Genomic DNA, 15,135 nt, shown 5'->3' with positions numbered 1-15,135 from the left:
TTTCTTATTGGCGATGAAGCACAGAAATTGCATCTGGATATAATACAAATGGCACAATGCCGTCTTTATTACAAGTGGACTGACACTCTAACTTTGTATGATTTGAACCTCTCCTGTGAGTCCAGTTTTAGATTCCGATGCTTCACTTCAGGTTTACTGTATCCCTTGACTCTTCTTATTGACGATGTAGCACAGAAATTGCATCCGAATTTAATACAAAAGGCACAATGCCGACTTAAGTACAAGTGGACTGACACGTTAACTTTCTATGATTTGAACCTGTCCTGTAAGTCCAGTCTTAGGTTCCGATGCTTCACTTCAGATTTACTGTATACCTTGAATTTTCTTATTGTTGCTTAAACACAGAAATTGCATCCGAATTTAATACAAAAGGCACAATGGCGTCTTAAGTACAAGAGGACTGACACTCTAACATTCTATCATTTGAACCTCTCCAGTGAGTCCAGTTTTAGATTCCGATGCTTCACTTCAGGTTTACTGTATACCTTGGACCTTCTAATTGACGATGAAACACAGGAATTGCAACCGAATTTAAAAAAAAAGTCACAATGCCGACTTAAGTACAAGAGGACTGACAATCTAACTTTATAAGATTTGAACCTCTCCTGTGAGTCCAGTTTTAGATTCCGATGCTTCGATTCATGTTTACTGTCTCCCTTGGACCTTCTTATTGGCGATGAAACACAGAAATTGGGTCCGAATTAAATACAAAAGGCACAATTCCGACTTAAGTACAAGAGGACTGACACTCTAACTTTCTATGATTTGAACCTCTCCTGTGAGTCCAGTTTTAGATTCCGATGTTTCACTTCAATTTACTGTATCCCTTGGACCTTCTTATTGACGATGAAACACAGAAATTGCATCCGAATTTAATACAAAAGGCACAATGCCGACTTAAGTACTAGGGGACTGACACTCAAACTTTCAACGATTTGAACCTCTCCTGTGAGTCCAGTTTTTGATTCCGATGCTTCACTTCAGGTTTGCTGTATACCTTGGACCATCTTGTTGATGATGAAACACAGAAATTGCATCCGAATTAAATACAAATGGCACAATGCCGACTTAAGTACAAGAGGACTGACACTCTAACATTCTATGATTTTAACTTCTCCTGTGAGTCCAGTTTTAGATTCCGATGCTTTACTTCAGGTTCACTGTATCCCTTGGACCTTCATATTGACGTTGAAACACAGTTATTGCATTCCGATTTAATAGAAAAGGCACAATGCTGACTTAAGTACAAGAGGACTGACACTCTAAATTTCTATGATTTGAACCTCTCCTGTGAGTCCAGTCTTAGATTCCGATGCTTCACTTCAGGTTTACTGTATCGCTTGGACCATCTTGTTGAAGATGAAACTCAGAAGTTGCATCCGAATTTAATACAAAAGCACAATGCCGACGTAAGTACAAGAGGACTGACACTCTAACTTTCTATGATTTGAACGTCTCCTGTGAGTCCCGTTTTAGATTCCCTTGCTTCACTACTGGTTTACTGTATACCTTAAACCTTCTTATTGACGGTGAAACACAGAAATTGCATCCGAATCTAATACAAATGTCACACTGCCGACTTAAGTACAAGAGGACTGACACTCTAACTTTCTACGATGTGAACCTATCCTGTGAGTCCAGTTTTAGATTCCGATGTTTCACTTCAGGTTTAGTGTATCCCTTGGACCTTCTTCTTGACGATGAAACACAGAAATTGCATCCGAATTTAATACAAAAGGCACAATTCCGACTTAAGTACAAGAGGACTGACACATTAAATTTCTATGATTTGAACCTCTCCTGTGAGTCCAGTTTTAGATTCCGATGTTTCACTTCAGGTTTACTGTATCCCTTGGACCTTCTTATTGACGATGAAACACAGAAATTGCATCCGAATTTAATACAAAAGGCACAATGCCGACTTAAGTACAAGAGCACTGTCACACTCACTTACTATGATTTGAACCTCTCCAGTGAGTCCAGTTTTATATTCCGATGCTTCACTTCCGGTTTACTGTATACCTTGGACCTTCTTATTGACATTGAAACACAGAAATTGCATCCGAACTTAATACAAAAGGCACAATGCTGACTTAAGTACAAGAGTACTGACACTCAAACTTTCAACGATTTGACCCTCTTCTGTGAGTCCAGTTTTAGATTCCGATGCTTCACTTCTGGTTTACTGTATCCCTTGGACCTTCTTATTGACGATGAAACACAGAAATTGCATCCGAATTTAATACAAAAGTCACAATGACGACTTAAGTACAAGAGGACTGACACTCTGACTTTCTATGATTTGAACCTCTGCTGTGAGTCCAGTTTTAGATTCCGATGCTTCACTTCAGATTTACTGAATCCCTTGGACCTTCTAATTGACGATGAAGCACAGAAATTGAATCAGAATATAAATCAAAAGGCTCAATGCCGACTTAAGTACAAATGGACTGACACTCTAACTTTCTGTGATTTGAACCTCTCCTGTGAGTCCAGTTTTAGATTCCGATGCTTCACTTCATTTTTACTGTATCCCTTGGACCTTCTTATTGACGATGAAACACAGAAATTGTATCTTAATTTAATACAAAAGGCACAATGCCGACCTAAGTACAAGAGGACGGACACTCTAACGTTCTATGATTTGAATCTCTCCTGTGACTCCAGTTTTAGATTCCGATGCTTCACTTCAGGTTTACTGTATCCCTTGGACTTTCTTATTGAAGATGAAACACAGAAATTGCATCCGAATTTAATACAAAAGGCAAAATGACGACTGAAGTACAAGAGGACTGACACTTTAACTTTCTATGATTTGAACCTCTCCTGTGAGTCTAGTTTTAGATTCCGATGCATCACTTCAGGTTTACTATATCCCTTGGACCTTCTTATTGACGATGAAACACAGAAATTGCACCCGAATTTAATACAAATGGCACAATGCCGACGTAAGTACAAGAGGACTGACACTCTGACTTTCGATTATTTGAACCTCTCGTGTGAGTCCAGTTTTAGATTCCGATGCTTCACTTCAGGTTTGCTGTATCCCTTGGACCTTCTTATTGACGATGAAACACAGAAATTGCATCCGAATTTAATACATAAGGCACTATTCCGACTTAAGTACAAGAGGAATGACACTCTAACTTTCGATGATTTGAACCTCTCCTGTGAGTCCAGTTTTAGATTCCGATGCTTCACTTCAGGTTTACTGTATCCGTTGGACCTTCTTATTGGCGATGAAACACAGAAATAGCATCCGAATTTAATAGAAAAGGCACAATGCCGGCTAAAGTACAAGAGGACAGACACTCTAACTTTATATGATTTGAACCTGTCCTGTTAGTCCAGTTTCAGATTCCGATGCTTCACTTCAGGTTAACTGTATACCTTGAATCTTCTTATTGTTGCTTAAACACAGAAATTGCATCCGAATTTAATACAAAAGGCACAATGGCGTCTTAAGTACAAGAGGACTGACACTCTAACATTCTATCATTTGAACATCTCCAGTGAGTCCAGTTTTAGATTCCGATGCTTCACTTCAGGTTTACTGTATCCCTTGGACTTTCTTATTGGCGATGAAGCACAGAAATTGCATCTGGATATAATACAAATGGCACAATGCCGTCTTTATTACAAGTGGACTGACACTCTAACTTTGTATGATTTGAACCTCTCCTGTGAGTCCAGTTTTAGATTCCGATGCTTCACTTCAGGTTTACTGTATCCCTTGACTCTTCTTATTGACGATGTAGCACAGAAATTGCATCCGAATTTAATACAAAAGGCACAATGCCGACTTAAGTACAAGTGGACTGACACGTTAACTTTCTATGATTTGAACCTGTCCTGTAAGTCCAGTCTTAGGTTCCGATGCTTCACTTCAGATTTACTGTATACCTTGAATTTTCTTATTGTTGCTTAAACACAGAAATTGCATCCGAATTTAATACAAAAGGCACAATGGCGTCTTAAGTACAAGAGGACTGACACTCTAACATTCTATCATTTGAACCTCTCCAGTGAGTCCAGTTTTAGATTCCGATGCTTCACTTCAGGTTTACTGTATACCTTGGACCTTCTAATTGACGATGAAACACAGGAATTGCAACCGAATTTAAAAAAAAAGTCACAATGCCGACTTAAGTACAAGAGGACTGACAATCTAACTTTATAAGATTTGAACCTCTCCTGTGAGTCCAGTTTTAGATTCCGATGCTTCGATTCATGTTTACTGTCTCCCTTGGACCTTCTTATTGGCGATGAAACACAGAAATTGGGTCCGAATTAAATACAAAAGGCACAATTCCGACTTAAGTACAAGAGGACTGACACTCTAACTTTCTATGATTTGAACCTCTCCTGTGAGTCCAGTTTTAGATTCCGATGTTTCACTTCAATTTACTGTATCCCTTGGACCTTCTTATTGACGATGAAACACAGAAATTGCATCCGAATTTAATACAAAAGGCACAATGCCGACTTAAGTACAAGGGGACTGACACTCAAACTTTCAACGATTTGAACCTCTCCTGTGAGTCCAGTTTTTGATTCCGATGCTTCACTTCAGGTTTGCTGTATACCTTGGACCATCTTGTTGATGATGAAACACAGAAATTGCATCCGAATTAAATACAAAAGGCACAATGCCGACTTAAGTACAAGAGGACTGACACTCTAACATTCTATGATTTTAACTTCTCCTGTGAGTCCAGTTTTAGATTCCGATGCTTTACTTCAGGTTCACTGTATCCCTTGGACCTTCATATTGACGTTGAAACACAGTTATTGCATTCCGATTTAATAGAAAAGGCACAATGCTGACTTAAGTACAAGAGGACTGACACTCTAAATTTCTATGATTTGAACCTCTCCTGTGAGTCCAGTCTTAGATTCCGATGCTTCACTTCAGGTTTACTGTATCGCTTGGACCATCTTGTTGAAGATGAAACTCAGAAGTTGCATCCGAATTTAATACAAAAGCACAATGCCGACGTAAGTACAAGAGGACTGACACTCTAACTTTCTATGATTTGAACGTCTCCTGTGAGTCCCGTTTTAGATTCCCTTGCTTCACTACTGGTTTACTGTATACCTTAAACCTTCTTATTGACGGTGAAACACAGAAATTGCATCCGAATCTAATACAAATGTCACACTGCCGACTTAAGTACAAGAGGACTGACACTCTAACTTTCTACGATGTGAACCTATCCTGTGAGTCCAGTTTTAGATTCCGATGTTTCACTTCAGGTTTAGTGTATCCCTTGGACCTTCTTCTTGACGATGAAACACAGAAATTGCATCCGAATTTAATACAAAAGGCACAATTCCGACTTAAGTACAAGAGGACTGACACATTAAATTTCTATGATTTGAACCTCTCCTGTGAGTCCAGTTTTAGATTCCGATGTTTCACTTCAGGTTTACTGTATCCCTTGGACCTTCTTATTGACGATGAAACACAGAAATTGCATCCGAATTTAATACAAAAGGCACAATGCCGACTTAAGTACAAGAGCACTGTCACACTCACTTACTATGATTTGAACCTCTCCAGTGAGTCCAGTTTTATATTCCGATGCTTCACTTCCGGTTTACTGTATACCTTGGACCTTCTTATTGACGATGAAACACAGAAATTGCATCCGAACTTAATACAAAAGGCACAATGCTGACTTAAGTACAAGAGTACTGACACTCAAACTTTCAACGATTTGACCCTCTTCTGTGAGTCCAGTTTTAGATTCCGATGCTTCACTTATGGTTTACTGTATCCCTTGGACCTTCTTATTGACGATGAAACACAGAAATTGCATCCGAATTTAATACAAAAGTCACAATGACGACTTAAGTACAAGAGGACTGACACTCTGACTTTCTATGATTTGAACCTCTGCTGTGAGTCCAGTTTTAGATTCCGATGCTTCACTTCAGATTTACTGAATCCCTTGGACCTTCTAATTGACGATGAAGCACAGAAATTGAATCAGAATATAAATCAAAAGGCTCAATGCCGACTTAAGTACAAATGGACTGACACTCTAACTTTCTGTGATTTGAACCTCTCCTGTGAGTCCAGTTTTAGATTCCGATGCTTCACTTCATTTTTACTGTATCCCTTGGACCTTCTTATTGACGATGAAACACAGAAATTGTATCTTAATTTAATACAAAAGGCACAATGCCGACCTAAGTACAAGAGGACGGACACTCTAACGTTCTATGATTTGAATCTCTCCTGTGACTCCAGTTTTAGATTCCGATGCTTCACTTCAGGTTTACTGTATCCCTTGGACTTTCTTATTGAAGATGAAACACAGAAATTGCATCCGAATTTAATACAAAAGGCAAAATGACGACTGAAGTACAAGAGGACTGACACTTTAACTTTCTATGATTTGAACCTCTCCTGTGAGTCTAGTTTTAGATTCCGATGCATCACTTCAGGTTTACTATATCCCTTGGACCTTCTTATTGACGATGAAACACAGAAATTGCACCCGAATTTAATACAAATGGCACAATGCCGACGTAAGTACAAGAGGACTGACACTCTGACTTTCGATTATTTGAACCTCTCGTGTGAGTCCAGTTTTAGATTCCGATGCTTCACTTCAGGTTTACTGTATACCTTGGAACTTCTTATTGACGATGAAACACAGAAATTGCATCCGACATTATTACAAAAGGCACAATGCCGACTTAAGTACAAGAGGACTGACACTGTAACTTTCTACGATTTGAACCCCTCCTGTGAGTCCAGTTTTAGATTCCGATGCTCCACTTTAGGTTTACTGTATACCTTGGACCTTCTTATTGACGATGAAACACAGAAATTGCATCCGAATTTAATACAAAACTCACAATGCCTACTTAAGTACAAGAGGACTGAAACTCTAACTCCCATTGATTTGAACCTTTCCTGTGAGTCCAGTCTTAGATTCCGATGCTTCACTTCGGGTATACTGTATCCCTTGGACCTTCTTATTGACGATGAAACACAGAAATTGCATCCGAATTTAATACAAAAGGCACAATGCCGACCTAAGTACAAGAGAACTGGCACTCTAACTTTCTATGATTTGAACCTCTCCTGTGAGTCCAGTTTTAAATTCCGATGCTTCACTTCAGGTTTAATGTATCCCTTGGACCTTCTTATTGACGATGAAGCACAGATTTTGCATCCGAATTTAATATAAAAGGCACAATGCCGACTTAAATACAAGAGGACTGACACTCTAACGTTCTATGATTTGAACCTCTCCTGTGTGTCCAGTTTCAGATTCCGATGCTTCACTTCAGGTTGACTGTATACCTTGTACGTTCTTATTAACGATGAAACACAGAAATTGCATCCGAATTTAATACAAAAGGCACAATGCCGACTTAAGTACAAGTGGACTGACACTCTAAATTTCTATGATTTAAACCACTCCTGTGAGTCCAGTTTCAGATTCCGATGCTTCACTTCAGGTTTAATGTATACCTTGAACCTTCATATTGACGATGAAACACAGAAATAGCATCCGAATTTAATACAAAAGGCACAATGCCGACTTAAGTACAAGAGGACTGACACTCTAACTTTCTACGATTTGAACCTCTCCTGTAAGTCCAGATTTAGATTCCGATGCTTCACTTCAGGTTTACTGTACACCTTGGACCTTCTTACTGACGATGAAACACAGAAGTAGCATCCGAATTTAATACAAACGGAAGAATGCCGTCTTAAGTAAAAGAGGACTGACACTCTAACTTTCCATGATTTGAACCTCTCATGTGAGTCCAGTTGAAATTCCGATGCTTCCCTTCAGGTTTACTGCATCCCTTGGACCTTCTTATTGACGATAAAACACAGAAATTGCATCCAAACTTAATACAAAAGGCACAATGCCGACTTAAGTACAAGAGGATTGACACTCTATTTTTCTATGATTTGAACCTCTCCTGTGAGTCCAGTTTTAGATTCCGATGCTTCACTTCGGGTTAACTGCATCCCTTGGACCTTCTTATTGACGATGAAGCACAGATTTTGCATCCGAATTTAATACAAATGGCACAATGCCGACTTATGTTCAAGAGGACTGACACTCAAACGTTCTATGATTTGAACCTCTCCTGTGAGTCCGGTTTTAGATTCCGATGCTTCACTGCAGGTTGACTGTATACCTTGGACCTTCTTATTGACTATGAAGCATAGAAATTGCATCCGAATATAATACAAAAGGCACAATGCCGACTTAAGTACCTGATGACTGACACTCAAACTGTCTATGATATGAACTCTCTCCTCTGAGTCCAGTTTTAGATTCCGATGCTTCACTTCAGGTTAACTGTATCCCTTACACCTTTTTATTGACGTTGAAACACAGATATTGCATCCGAATTTTATACAAATGGCACAATGCCGACTTAAGTACAAGAGGACTGACACTCTAACTTTCGATTATTTGAACCTCTCGTGTGAGTCCAGTTCTAGATTACGATGCTTCACTTCAGGTTTACTGTATACCTTGGACATTCTTATTGACGATGAAACACAGAAATTGCATCCGAAATTGTTACAAAAGGCACAATGCCGACTTAAGTACAAGAAGACTGACACTGTAACTTTATACGATTTGAACCCCACCTGTGAGTCCAGTTTTAGATACCAATGCTCCACTTCAGGTTTACTGTATACCTTGGACCTTCTTATTGACGATGAAACACAGAAATTGCATCCGAATTTAATACAAAACTCACAATGCCTACTTAAGTACAAGAGGACTGAAACTCTAACTCTCAATGATTTGAACCTCTCCTGTGAGTCCAGTCTTAGATTCCGATGCTTCACTTCAGGTATACTGTATCCCTTGGACCTTCTTATTTACGATGAAACACAGAAATTGCATCCGAATTTAATACAAAAGGCACAATGCCGACCTAAGTACAAGAGAACTGACACTCTAACTTTCTATGATTTGAACCTTTCCTGTGAGTCCAGTTTTAAATTCCGATGCTTCACTTCAGGTTCAATGTATCCCTTGGACCTTCTTATTGACGATGAAGCACAGATTTTTCATCCGAATTTAACATAAAAGGCACAATGCCGACATAAGTACAAGAGGACTGACACTCTTACTTTCTATGATTTGAACCTCTAATGTGATTCCAGTTTTAGATTCCGATGCTTCACTTCAGGTTTACTGTATCCCTTGGACCTTCGAATTGACGATGAAACACAGAAATTCCATTTGTATTTAATAGAAAAGCTGCAATGCCGACTTAAGTACATGAGGACTGACACTCTAACCTTCTATGATTTGAACCTCTCCTGTGAGTCCAGTTTTTGATTCCGATGCTTCACTTCAGGTTTACTGTATCCCTTGGACGTTCTTATTCACGATGAAACACACAAATTGCATCCGAATTTAATACAAAAGGCGCAATGCCGAATAAGCACAAGAGGACTGACACTCTAACACTCTATGATTTGAACCTCTCCTGTGAGTCCAGTTTTAGATTCCGATGCTTCAGTTCAGGTTTACTGTATCCCTTGGACCTTCTTATTGACGATGAACCACAGATTTTGCATCCGAATTTCATATAAAAGGCACAATGCCGACTTAAGTACAAGAGGACTGACACTCTAACGTTCTATGATTTGAACCTCTCCTGTGAGTCCTGTTTCAGATTCCGATGCCTCACTTCAGGTTTACTGTATACCTTGTACGTTCTTATTAACGATGAAACACAGAAATTGCATCCGTATTTAATACAAAAGGCACAATGCCGACTTAATTACAAGAGGACTGACACTCTAACTTTCTATGATTTGAACCACTCCTGTGAGTCCAGTTTCAGATTCCGATGCTTCACTTCAGGTTTAATGGTTACCTTGGACCTTCTTATTGACGATGAAACACAGAAATTGAATCCGAATTTAATACAAAACGCACAATGCCGTCTTAAGTACAAGAAGACCGTCACTCTAACTTTCTATGATTTGAACTTCTCCCGTGAGTCCAGTTTTAGATTCCGATGCTTCACTTCTGGTAATGTATACTTAGAGCCACTTATTGACGATGAAACACAGAAATTGCATCCGAATTTGATACAAATGGCACAATGCCGACTTAAGTACAAGATTACTGAGACTCTCACTTTCTATGATTTGAACCTCTCCTGTGAGTCCAGTTTTAGGTTCCGATGCTTCACTTCAGGTTTAATGTATACCTTGAACCTTCATATTGACGATGAAACACAGAAATTGCATCCGAATTTAATACAAATGGCTTAATGCCGACTTAAGTACAAGATTACTGAGACTCTCACTTTCTATGATTTGAACCTCTCCTGTGAGTCCAGTTTTAGGTTCCGATGCTTCACATCGGGTTTAATGTATACCTTGAACCTTCATATTGACGATGAAACACAGAAATTGCATCCGAATTTAATACAAAAGGCACAATGCCGACTTAAGTACAAGAGGACTGACTCTCTAGCTTTCTATGATTTAAACCTCTCCTGTGAGTCCAGTTTTAGATTCCGATGCTTCACTTCAGGTTTACTGTATCCCTTGGACCTTCTTATTGACGATGAAACACAGAAATTGCATCCGAATTTAGTACAAAAGTCACAATGCCGACTTAAGCACATGAGGACTGACACTCTTACTTTCTATGATTTGAACCTCTAATGTGATTCCAGTTTTTTATTCCGATGCTTCACTTCAGGTTTACTGTATCACTTGGACCTTCTAATTGACGAGGAAACACAGAAATTCCATTTGAATTTAATAGAAAAGCCACAATGCCGACTTAAGTACAAGAGGACTGACACTCTAACCTTCTATGATTTGAACCTCTCCTGTGAGTCCAGTTTTAGATTCCGATGCTTCACTTCAGGTTTACTGTATCCGTTGGACGTCCTTATTGACGATGAAACACAGAAATTGCATCCGAATTTAATACAAAAGGCGCAATGCCGAATAAGTACAAGAGGACTGACACTCTAACAGTCTATGATTTGAACCTCTCCTGTGAGTCCAGTTTTAGATTCAGATGCTTCACTTCAGGTTTTCCGTATCCCTTGGACCTTCTAATTGACGATTAAGCACAGATTTTGCATCCCAATGTAATACAAAAGGCACAATGCCGACTTAAGTACAAGAGGACTGACACTCTAACATTCTATGATTACAACCTCTCCTGTGATTCCAGTTTCAGATTCCGATGCTTCACTTCAGGTTTACTGTATACCTTGGACCTTCTTATTGACGATGAAACACAGAAATTGCATCCGAATTTAATACGAAAGGCACAATGCCGATTTAGGTGCAAGAGGACTGACACTCTCACTTTCTGTGATTTGAACCTCTCCTGTGAGTCCAGTTTTAGATTCCGATGCTTCACTTCAGGTTTAATGTATACCTTGAACCTTTTATTGACAATGAAACACAGAAATTGCATCCGAATTTAATACAAAAGGAACAATGCCGACTTAATTACATGAGGACGGACTCTCTAACTTTCTATGATTTGAACCTCTCCTGTGAGTCCAATTTTGGATTCCGATGCTTCACATCAGGTTTACTGTATCCCTTGAACCTTCTAATTAACGATGAAGCACAGATTTTGCATCCGAATTTAATACAATAGGCACAATGCCAACTTAAGTACAAGAGGACTGACACTCTAACGTTCTATGAATTGAACCTCTCCTGTGATTCCAGTTTCAGATTCCGATGCTTCATTGCAGGTTTACTGTATACGTTGGACCTTCTTATTGACGATGTAACACTGAAATTGCGTCCGAATGTAATACAATAGGCACAATGCCGACTTAAGTACAAGAGGACTGACACTCCTACATTCTATGATTTGAGCCTCTCCTGTGAGTCCAGTTTCAGATTCCGATGCTTCACTTCAGGTTTACTGTATACCTTGGACCTGCTTATTGTCGATGAAACACAGAAATTGCATCCGAATTTAATACAAGAGGCACAATGCAAACATAAGTACATGCGGACTGACACTCTAACTTTCTACGGTATGAACCTCTCCTGTGAGTCCAGTTTTAGATTCCGATGCTTCACATCAGGTTTACTGTATACAATGAACCTTCTTGTTGACGATGAAACACAGAAATTGCACCCGAATGTAATACAAAAGGCACAATGCCGACTTAAATACAAGAGGACTGACACTCTAACTTTCTATGATTTGAACCTCTCCTGTGAGTCCAGTTTAGGTTCCAATGCTTCACTTCAGGTTTACTATATCCCTTGGACCTTCTTATTGACGATGAAGCACAGATTTTGCATCCGAATTTAATACAAAAGGCACAAAGCCGACTTAAGTACAAGAGGACTGCCACTCTAACTATCTACAATTTGAACCTTTCCTGTAAGTCCAGCTTCAGATTCCGATGCTTCACTTCATGTTTACTGTATACCTTGGACCATCTGGTTGACGATGAAACATAGAAATTGCATCCGAATTTAATACAAAGGGCACAATGCCGACTTAAGTACAAGACGACTGACACTCTAACTTTCAATGATTTGATCCTCTCCTGTGAACCCTGTTTTAGTTTCCGATGCTTCACTTCAGGTTTAATGTATACCTTGGAACTTCTTATTGACGATGAGACACAGAAATTGCATCCGAATATAATACAAAAGGCACCATGCCGACTTAAGTACAAGAGGACTGACTCTCTAACTTTCTATGATTTGAACCCCTCCTGTGAGTCCAGTTTTAGATTCCGATGCTTCACTTCAGGTTTACTGTATCCCTTGGACTTTCTTATTGACGATGAAACACAGAAATTGCATCCGAATTTAGTACAAATGTCACAATGCCGACTTAAGTACAAGTGGACTGACACTCTAACCTTCGATGATTTGAACCTCTCCTGTGAGTCCAGTTTTAGATTCCTATGCTACACTTCAGGTTTACTGTATCCCTTGGACGTTCTTATTGACAATGAAACACAGAAATTCCATCCGAATTTAATACAAAAGGCGCAATGCCGAATAAGTACAAGAGGACTGACACTCTAACAGTCTATGTTTTGAACCTCTCCTGTGAGTCCAGTTTTAGATTCCGATGCTTCACTTCAGGTTTACTGCATCCCTTGGACCTTCTTATTGACGATGAAGCACAGATTTTGTATCCGAATTTAATACAAAAGTCACAATGCCCACTTAAGTACAAGAGGACTGACACTCTAACGTTCTATGATTTGAGCCTCTCCTGTAAGTCCAGTTTCAGATACCGATGCTTCACTTCAGGTTTACTGTATACCTTGGACTTTCTTATTGACCATGAAACACAGAAATTGCATCCGAATTTCATACAAAAGGAACAATGCCGACTTAAGTACAAGAGGACTGACACTCTAACTTTCTAAGATTTGAACCTCTCCTGTGAGTCCAGTTTTAGATTCCGATGCTTCACATCAGGTTTACTGTATCCCTTGAACCTTCTAATTAACGATGGAGCACAGATTTTGCATCCGACTTTAATACAATAGGCACAATGCCAACTTAAGTACAAGAGGACTGACACTCTAACGTTCTATGATTTGAAACTCTCCTGTGAGTCCAGTTTCAGATTCCGATGCTTCACTGCAGGTTTACTGTATACCTTGGACCTTCTTATTGACGATGAAACACAGAAATTGCGTCCGAATGTAATACAATAGGCACAATGCCGACTTAAGTACAAGAGGACTGACACTCCTACATTCTATGATTTGAGCCTCTCCTGTGAGTCCAGTTTCAGATTCCGATGCTTCACTTCAGGTTTAATGCATCGCTTGGACCTTCTTATTGACGATGAAGCACAGATTTTGCATCCGAATTTAATACAAAAGTCACAATGCCCACTTAAGTACAAGAGGACTGACACTCCAACGTTCTATGATTTGAGCCTCTCCTGTAAGTCCAGTTTCAGATACCGATGCTTCACTTCAGGTTTACTGTATACCTTGGACTTTCTTATTGACGATGAAACACAGAAATTGCATCCGAATTTCATACAAAAGGCACAATGCTGACTTAAGTACAAGAGGACTGACGCTCTAACTTTCTATGATTTGAACCTCTCCTGTGAGTCCAGTTTTAGATTCCGATGCTTAACTTCAGGTTTACTGTATACGTTGGACCTTCTTATTGACGATGAAACACAGAAATTGCATCCGAATTTAATACAAAGGGCACAATGCCGACTTAAGTACAAGAGGGCTGACACTCCTACATTCTATGATTTGAGCCTCTCCTGTGAGTCCAGTTTCAGATTCCGATGCTTCACTTCAGGTTTACTGTATACCTCGGAACTGCTTATTGTCGATGAAACACAGAAATTGCATCCGAATTTAATACAAGAGGCACAATGCAAACATAAGTACATGTTGACTGACGCTCTAACTTTCTACGGTATGAACCTCTCCTGTGAGTCCAGTTTTAGATTCCGATGCTTCACATCAGGTTTACTGTATACAATGAACATTCTTATTGACGATGAAACACAGAAATTGCACCCGAATGTAATACAAATGGCACAATGCCGACTTAAATACAAGAGGACTGACACTCTAACTTTCTATGATTTGAACCTCTCCTGTGAGTCCAGTTTAGGTTCCGATGCTTCACTTCAGGTTTACTATATCCCTTGGACCTTCTTATTGATGATGAAGCACAGATTTTGCATCCGAATTTAATACAAAAGGCACAAAGCCGACTTAAGTACAAGAGGACTGACACTCTAACTATCTACAATTTGAACCTTTCCTGTGAGTCCAGCTTCAGATTCCGATGCCTCAGTTCATGTTTACTGTATACCTTGGACCATCTTGTTGACGATGAAACATAGAAATTGCATCCGAATTTAATACAAAGGGCACAATGCCGACTTAAGTACAAGACGACTGTCACTCTAACTTTCTGTGATTTGATCCTCTCCTGTGAACCCTGTTTTAGATTCCGATGCTTCACTTCAGGTTTAATGTATACCTTGGACCTTCTTATTGACGATGAAACACAGAAATTGCATCCGAATTTAATACAACAGGCACAATGCCGACTTAAGTACAAGAGGACTGACGCTCTAACTTTCTATG

The sequence above is a fragment of the Schistocerca serialis genome, chromosome 4 (assembly GCF_023864345.2).
Source record: "Schistocerca serialis cubense isolate TAMUIC-IGC-003099 chromosome 4, iqSchSeri2.2, whole genome shotgun sequence".
Taxonomy (NCBI): domain Eukaryota; kingdom Metazoa; phylum Arthropoda; class Insecta; order Orthoptera; family Acrididae; genus Schistocerca; species Schistocerca serialis.
Note: the sequence above shows the minus strand (reverse complement) of the source record.